This window comes from Marmota flaviventris, chromosome 15 (assembly GCF_047511675.1).
Source record: "Marmota flaviventris isolate mMarFla1 chromosome 15, mMarFla1.hap1, whole genome shotgun sequence".
Lineage (NCBI taxonomy): Eukaryota > Metazoa > Chordata > Mammalia > Rodentia > Sciuridae > Marmota > Marmota flaviventris.
The window spans coordinates 76,217,922-76,226,720 of NC_092512.1; the positions used below are offsets into that span (position 1 = coordinate 76,217,922).

At 42.2% G+C, this 8,799-nt stretch overlaps 1 non-coding gene across 1 annotated transcript; it reads left to right on the forward strand.

Moving 5' to 3' along the window:
- The first annotated feature begins 1,667 nt into the window (after window positions 1–1,667).
- Trnaa-agc (transfer RNA alanine (anticodon AGC)) lies at window positions 1,668–1,738 on the forward strand. Its single transcript has one exon. It is a non-coding gene; the product is annotated as a tRNA-Ala (tRNA).
- The last annotated feature ends 7,061 nt before the right edge of the window (window positions 1,739–8,799 follow it).

An 8,799-nucleotide genomic window follows, 5' to 3' on the forward strand; every position in this document is an offset into this window, starting at 1 on the left:
GAAATGGGAAGCTGCTGTCTTAAGCCTATTAACTTTTAAGTTATCTCTAGAGTGGTTTTTAATGCAACAATAGGTAACTGAAATGTGCACATATACTCAGAGTTTCACATAAAACCTCTGGGACTCACTGAAGCCTATTCCTAAATTCTTGAGGGAGTGTGCCATGAGACCAAGTTTGAAGTTCCCAGAATGACATGCTCCCAGGTCCCAGCCTCGTCCCAAGTGATGCACCTCCATAGAAAGCATTCCTGTCATTATGCGGCTCCCTCTTAATATTCATTCCCTCTATTTGGAGTACCATCTTCTGAATATCCTAACCATTCTTCAGGACCATCTCTCACGCCCTTTCTCCTAATAGGGCTTTTCTTTCTTCTCACCCAGCGTGGCCACCACCAGGCGGAACCATGCAAGGAACCAGATTCAGAAAGGCCTGTGAAGACCAGGCTCTCGGCACCCCCCACACACACACACACACACATGCACACACACTTAGGCTCCCCATAGCATTATTTAACAATTGCATGGTGGCACTTACACTTTCCCTTTTATTATTCACGTTCTTCCTAAAAGTGGTTTGAGGAACTGTTTCTCTCATTTCTGGGAGTCCCATAGGGCCTGATTCCAGTTCTCCTCCTAACTCCACCAGTACTGGCCTGGCTTGCATTAATGACACCTTGGAATCAGTGTCACAACAGGGCCTTTTATTCATCTGGTTCTCATATCTGGGTAAAATACTTAGATGTTTGACTGTTAATACATGACTATAAAATCCACTCTGCCTCATAATGACCTTGGTGAGGAGGCAATTTTTTTTTCTTTTCTTTTTTTCTCTCCTCCTCCTCCTCCTCCTCCTCCTCCTCCTCCTCCTCCTCCTCTTCCTCCTCCTCCCTCTTCTTCTTTTAAGAAAAAAAAGACTCTAAAGCCACTTCCTATTTAAATGTGAACTTAAGAATTCTTGAATCTGAAGGCCAGGCTACAGTATCAAGAGCTTGTTTCTCCAGCTTCCTATGTGGGTCTGTGTTCCTCTAGAACATCACACTAGGAATGAGTGGGCTCCTCAGTTCTCTTTCTACTGAGGTTGTTTTGTTTTTGGTTTCAGGGTTTTTGTTTTGTTTTGTTTTGTTTTGTTTTGAGTATTTGAGACAAAGTGCTGACAGTCTGACTTCCCCTTCTGTTCACAGCAACAGTAATCACATCCTTAAAACCGAATACCCCCAGGGCCGGCCCAGGATGGTTCGCAGACTTGGACATCTCTGTTCTGTTTGCTTTGGAAAGATGGAATGGAAAGTGAAGGAGGCTGCTAGGCCTCCTTCTTCGTGGAAAATAGAAGGTGATGACTGATTTATCCAAACTCAGTTAAGACATCTGGTCTATTTTATGTTCTCTCCACAATCGAGAGTCACAATTTGGTGGCAAAAAAAAAAAAAAAAAAAACAGAAAGCATTATGATACAATGAGCATTGTAATAGACGATACAATAGTAGATGAGGACACCTAAAAATCTCTATTTATACTCAAGATTCTGTTAATAGCAGGCATCTTTAATGCCAAGATTATAAAGGGCGAGCATTACACCCTGAGGGCTACATTGTACAAGAAACAAGTAACCAACACTCTGGTGCTTAAACATCTTATCAGATACTTACAGAAATAACTCTTCAGGCCTAGGGGGTTAGCTTAGTGGTAGAGCATTTGTTTAGCAAGCACAAGGCCCTGAGTTCAATTCTCAGATCCACCAAAAAAAAAAAAAAAAAAAGAAGAACTCTTTGAAAAAATCAGTTATTCTGAAAATGAAGACAACACATTTGACCCATGCAAATTGTCATGCATAGGAATGACACTGGGGTGGGCTGGGAACAAGGCCCTGTCAGCAGTAGCTGACCTACTGTGTGATGATCCATCTCTTGCAAAGGGTAGATGTTCAGTACACAGAAGTAGACTAAAGCAAGAATCATCTCTTTCTTCTGTGCCAGGGCTAGATCCAGCTCATATCTACTGGGGATAATAAAGAAGAAAAGCTCTTCAATAATTAACCTCTTTTTATACTTGCAGAGCCCAATTCCATAGAGGACTTTTCTGCCTTCAACACTAAAAGAACCACATAATCCAAAGAAGGTTTCTCCCACCTTCTAGCCAATGGTTACCTGACCCAGCGCTGGAACTTTACAGATCGCACATTGAGATCCACACAGTTCAGTGACTTGCCTACAGCCACGCAGAGAATACTTGGCAAAACCTGAATTATTTCTAATTTCAAAGGTTGGGTAATTTTAATTAAATTGTTGACAAGGTCACTTTCTAAATGTTTATTGATCCATAAGAATAAATGGACCCATGGGACTGGGTTTCTTCGTGGCTATGCAGCCAAGTGGGCCTAATGTCAGTCAAAAGCATCAGGTAAGGACAATTTTCCAAACTTAGCCAACAAGCTCCAACTCTGAGCTTGTTGACCAGCTGTTAATTTATAACCAGGCATTCTCTGTCTTCCAGTTCTTATCTTACTCACGGAGGACAACAAATAAAAACTATCCCTGGGAAAATAACACCATCTCCAAGTTCTGTAAATGGTGACTATGTAAGACCATCTTTCAACAAGGAGGATGAATTAAATATTATAAATTTAGCTGCTATTATGGGCTGAATTGGGTCCTCCAAAATATGTTGAAGTCCTAACCCTCAATACCTGTGAATGTGAAATTTTTAAGGAAAAGAGTCTTTGAAGATGAGGTCATTAGGATCATTAATACCCTAATCCAATGATTAGAGTCCTTACAAGAACAGAAAAAATTGGCCAGGTGTGTTGGCGCATGCCTATAATCCCAGCAGTTTGGGAAGCTGAGGCAGGAGGATCTCAAGTTCTAAGCCAGCCTCAGCAACTTAGTAACGCCCTAAGCAACTTAGCAAGAAGTGTCTCTAGATAAAAAAAATTAAAAGGGCTGGGGTGTGGCTCAGTGGTTAAGCACCCCTGAATTCAATCCCCAGTACATAAAAAAAAAATGGGAAAAATTGTACACAGGCACACACACAGGGCAAGTACCATATAAAGATTAAAGTTTTGCTGTCACAAGCCAACAAACTCTAAAGATTGCCATCAAATCACTAGAGGCTAAGGGAGAGGCATGGTGCATATTCTCCTGGACAGCTGTCAGAAGGAACTCATCTTGATGTTGACTTCTAGCCTCTAGAATATTTAGACAATTTTCATTATCTAAATCACCCAGTTCACTTTGTGATACAGACTTAGGGTTCCTTGTCTGAAGTGCTTGAAACTATAAATATTTCCAATTTTGATTTTTTTTATTTGGGAATATTTTCATATACTCAGTGAGATATCTTATGGATAGGACCCAAATCTAAACATAAAATCCATTTCTATTTCATATTCACCTTACACACATAGACTGAAGATAATTTAATACAATGTTACTAATTATTTTGTGCATGAAACAGATGTTTCATGACGAAGAATTTTTTCTTTGTGGATCATGGTGATGCTCAAAAAGTTTTATATTTTTTGGAGCATTTTGGATTGGGGATTTTCAGATTGAGGATGCATAGTCTGTATTTGTTCAGCAATCCTTGCAAACTAATACCATTGCCCCATGTGAAAAAGAGGAGTCGGAATTAGAGTGAGCCTTCCAGCTCAATGACTGTGGTTCCAGGTAAAGGTAGACTAACACAGGGGCTCTGAGTCCACACCCGGCGCTGGGAAACATAACTCTGGCCATGGGAGGGGAGAGGCCACGCCTCTCAGACAAGGAACAAATATTTACCAAGCCCCTATTAGTGTCAGACACTGGGCAGCCATAAGCAGGAAGACCCAATCCCCACTGAGGAGGAAATCCGGTTTCCCAGGGAAGATCAGTTTCTATCAAGGAGCTGTAAGTGAGACACATGCTAAGGAAACACAGGTGGCCCTGGGAGCATCAGACTGTGGGTGTGCCAGACAGGCTTCCCTAAGCAAATAAGGCGTTATGATTTGATCCTCATATGTCCCCAGAAAAATCTCATGTGTTAGAAGCATGATCCCCAAAGCAGCAAGGTTCAGAGGTTGGACTTTTAGGCACTGATAGAGGCTCTGACCTCATCAGTGGTTTAATCCATTTTCTGGAATTATTCGTTGATAGCTGGTTGGACTACTGGGTGGTAACTGTCAGCAGGTAGTGTAGGACTATAGGCAGGTGAGTCCCTGAGGGCATGCCTGGATCTGTTTCTGTGCCTGGATCTTCTCTTTCTCATTCTCTCCCTGCTTTCCTGCTGCCATGAGCAGAACGGCTTTCCCCTGCCACACCCTTCCACCATGATGTTCTGCCCCCTGTGTATACACAACAGAACAGTGTGGTCAGGGGAGTCCGCCAACCATGGGCTAAAACTCCAAACCCACGAACCAAAATAACCCTTTCCTCCTTGAGTTGTTCTTATCAGGTATCTTGGTCACAGTGACAAAAAGCTGACTAACACCTGAGGCTTACGGAGTGAAGGTAAGAGAAAACCAGGAGTGGAGGGGAAGAATTAGCACCCCAACAGTAAGGAGGGAAGGGCATGCATGGCGTGCATGCTCCAGGCAGGACCAGCACGGAGCTCTCACTGTCTGTCCCTCTCTAAGGGAAGGGACAGTCTTGATGGGCAGAAAAAAAAGAGAAAGTAAGGCTGGTGACAGAAGGAGCAAGTGTATTGTTCAGCATGTGGTGACAGCCACCAGTTACTACAGAAATGGGCCCTGTGCCGGTCAGTGCGTGCTGAGCGGGCCCTGTTTATAACAGCAGCAGTTACACACTATTTCAAAGGAATCCCACACTTCCAGGCTCCCATCATGACTCACTTCCAAACTTCAAAGGCATGTTTAGACTTCAGTTGGACCCGATGGCATTCTTTCCGTGCTCTACGTAAGCGAGGAGTCTAGCTGACTGGAAACGCAAATTATGAATAAACACACATCATTTAATCTAGACCACACAGCCAGTTTTTCTTTCCAACCCCTTTGGGTTGTTAGGCTCCTGTGAGAGAGTGTGTTCCAGGTGTTTGCTTCTTTGTTTGAAAAAGGCAAAGAAGAGTTGGATAATTGCTCCAAACTACATACTCCCAACTACACAAATGAAAGACACACTGAACACTAAATGCTCAAATTTGAAAAATGAAAACATCCTGCAGGATTTTGTGTCACTATGCTCTTTTCTCCCCCTCACTCATGGCAATCCTGGAATAAAGCCATTAGTGTCCCCATGAGCTTGAACCAAGCTTGGGTGCCATGCAGGACACAAGTCTCAGGAAGTTCTATAGAACATGTAGAGTGGACAAGAAGAGATTCAAGATGTACCTTCCCCTCACCTCGCCCACTACTCGCAACAAGAAAGAGCAGAGAGAAGCACCCACAGTCCAATGTAAGGTTCCCACTCTCACGTGTACCAAGGATCTCAGAAGAAGACTGAGAAGGGAACTTTCTTATGCCAACCCCTACCTGCCACATGACACCCATCCCCCTGTCTTTCTACTCAATTCAACCTTCCTACTCTACCTTGACATGATGCAATTCACTGTTTGTGATGATTTTGCCTACCAGCTCTCTGACCTGCTGGATTGTAATCTCCACAAGATGGGGACAGTGTCCCACTTATTCATGGCTGTATCCCCAATACTTAGCACAGTATCTGACAACCAGAAAGCTCTCAGTAAATCTGGCAATCAGCTTTCTGCAATAATTCCTTGGTGCAAAAGCTTTTGTGAAAAAGTTCCAGAAGAAGTTTCCCATAAAGCACATGGTCAGCAAGACAACAAATGTTCTCTTACTTTGCTGCCAGAATCACCTTGACCAACCTCCCAGGGAATGATGTATAACATCAGAATGCCAACTCATTCATCTTACAAAGGGATTGCAGAAGAGTTCACAAACCAAGTGGCACATGCATGCTGTCCTGCCTGCAGACCCATAAGGCAAGCCAAATTATAATCAAAATTTATGTAGTGAACAAAAAAATCAAAATCAAATACAAAGGACATTCCTGAGAGAGTGTGGCCAATGGGACCCCAACAATCCAAACCGGTTCATTCAGCAGGCCTCTTGGGCTTGAGGGAAAGGAGACAGACAGCTTGGTCTTCATGCTATCTCCTTTCCCAGCCCCTATCCTGATCAGCCCTCCCACCTCCCAACTTCTGATTAGTAACATTTTTCCAATACTTAATCATCCAATCAGGACTACTTGTTCTTATCTGGGAGTGTGACTTTAGTGTTCTTATTCTCTTCTGTTTTGCATTATTAACATTTATTGAGTATTTAGTATGTGCCAGGCACTGAGCAAAGCTCTTTACATGCATTTTTTTTTAATCCTTACAACAACCCAGGAAAGTAGAGACCTTTATTATTCCATTTTTTAAATGAGTAAAATGAAGTTTAACATGGTTAAATGACTTACATGGTCATATGGAAACTAAATGGTAGAACCAATTATAACGTCAACAATTTCAAAATTCACAGGGAAACCAGAGACTTCCCCAGAAACCATCACACAGACAGATGATAAGAAGGAAACTGAAGAGATCCTCAGATGTTTCTCACTCATCATGAGAGCACTAGATTTTTATCTCATGGAACTTGGAGGCACTGGTCTCACACCACTCACACTCACATCCGACTTCCTTAAGGATAAAAGAACTCACCAGGTGGCAATTATCAAGAATACAAATAACAATAAATGTTGGCAAGGATGTGAGGGAAACGGCACATTGCTGGTGGGACTTCAAATTGGTGCAAGCAACCACTCTGGAAAGCAGTATGGAGATTCCTCAGAAAACTTGGAATGGAACCACCATTTGACCCATCTATCCCACTCCTCAACATATATAGACCCCAAAATCAGCATACTATAGTGATGCTACCGCAGCAACGTTTGTAGCAGTCCAATTCACAATAGCTAAGCTATGGAACCAACCTAGGTGTCCTTTGACAGATGAATGGATAAAGAAAATGTGGTACATATACACAATGGAATACTAATCAGCCACAAAAGAGAATGAAATTATGACATTTACCACAATATAGATGAAACTAGAGACTATCGTGCTAAGTGAACTAAGTCAATCCCAAAAACCCAAAGGCCAAATGTTCTCTCTGATATGGGGAAGCTGACTCACAATAGGCTGGGGGGATGAGGGGGGAGAATAGCAGTTCACTAGATTAGACAAAGGGGAATGAAGGGAAGGGAGAAGGATGGGAATGGGAACGATACTAGAATGAATTGGACATAACTTTCCTATGTTCTTATATGAATACACAACCAGTATAACTACATATAACGTACAACCACATAAATGGGAAGTCATACTCCATGTGTGCATGATATGCCAAAATACATTCTACTTTCCTGTATAACTAAAAATTAAAAATTAAAAAAAAATTATAAACTTCACCAGGTGTAGGTGTGCATGCCTATAATCCCAGCAACTTGTGAGGCTGAGGTAAGAGGATGTCATGTTCGAGGCCAGCCTCAGAAACTTAGAGAGACCCTCAGCAACTTAGCAAGACCCTGTCTCAAAATAAAAAATGAAAAGAACTGGGGATGGAGTTCAGTGGTTTAATCCCCAGTACAGATAATAATAATAATAAATAAATAAAAGAACCAAGGGTAGCTCAGGGTCAGTCCAAAAATATACCTGTCGTCAGCATCCTTTCTCTCCAGTCCCAAGGTATAGAAATCTCCTACCTAGTTTCATGGAGGAAGATCAATCAACAAAATATCCAACACCAGTTCTGACCAATTGATTAAATTCAACTGAACAAATATATTTTGAGCAGCATAGTAAGGATTGCTTGCTAGCTCTCAAAATCTTTTCCTTCTTCTTTGTAATATAAAGTTCTAACTTTGCTTTTAAACCAGACACCATCCCAGTCTCTGCGGCAGCAGATGCCCAATGACCTGTGACTACGTCACTGCTAGAACCAGTAATCTGGAAGCAATGGTGTTTGTGATACTTTCAGGAATTCCTGAATAGGGAGGAAAGGTAGTTGGATTGAGAGTATAAAAGAAATTTCCATATACAAATGCCCACATTAATTGGCATTTATCCAAATACAAGGAAAGTCCCCTGAGATTTTACCACATGTAGGCATCCTTCTGTCTGCCTGAAGACGGATAAATTTCAATGTACATTTTGTGCCTAAAACAGAAACTAACAAATATGTCAAATAGTCTTTTAGACAAAAGAGACAACATAAGCTGGGCATGGTGGTGCACGCCTATAATCCTAGAGACCAGGGAGGCTGAGGCAGTTGGATCACAAGTTCAAAGACAGCCTGGGCAATTTAGTGAGACCCAGTCTCAAAATCAAAAAATAAAAAGGCTGGGGATATAGCTCAGTGGTAGTGCACCCTGGGTTCAATGCCCAGTACCACCAAGAAAAAAAAAGAGAGAGAGAGAGAGAGAAAGACAGATGGATAGACAAAATAATTGCTCAGATTAAAGAGTTTTAAAAGTTTTCTTAGGAGAAGCAAAAATCAAATCACCTTTTGAAATATGGGGACTTAAAAATTCAAATGAATTGTAGAGAAATCAGAGGACACCCAGGGCTAAGGGTAAGCTCCACATTGCAGCCAGGGTTTGTGAGAGGTGTGGCCAGGTCTGCTCTGCTGGGCCTCCCATCAGGGACCCACAGGTAGAGTCCCGAGCTCTTCACCCCACCAATTACTTCCGCTTGCTCCCCACAATGCACCGTGGACACTGGGAATTGTCCTACCCTTTAGTTCTTGCTATTGCAGTACATTCTGCCTGGCCCTGGGGTTGTTTTGTCTCTGTGTTTTGCAGTAAT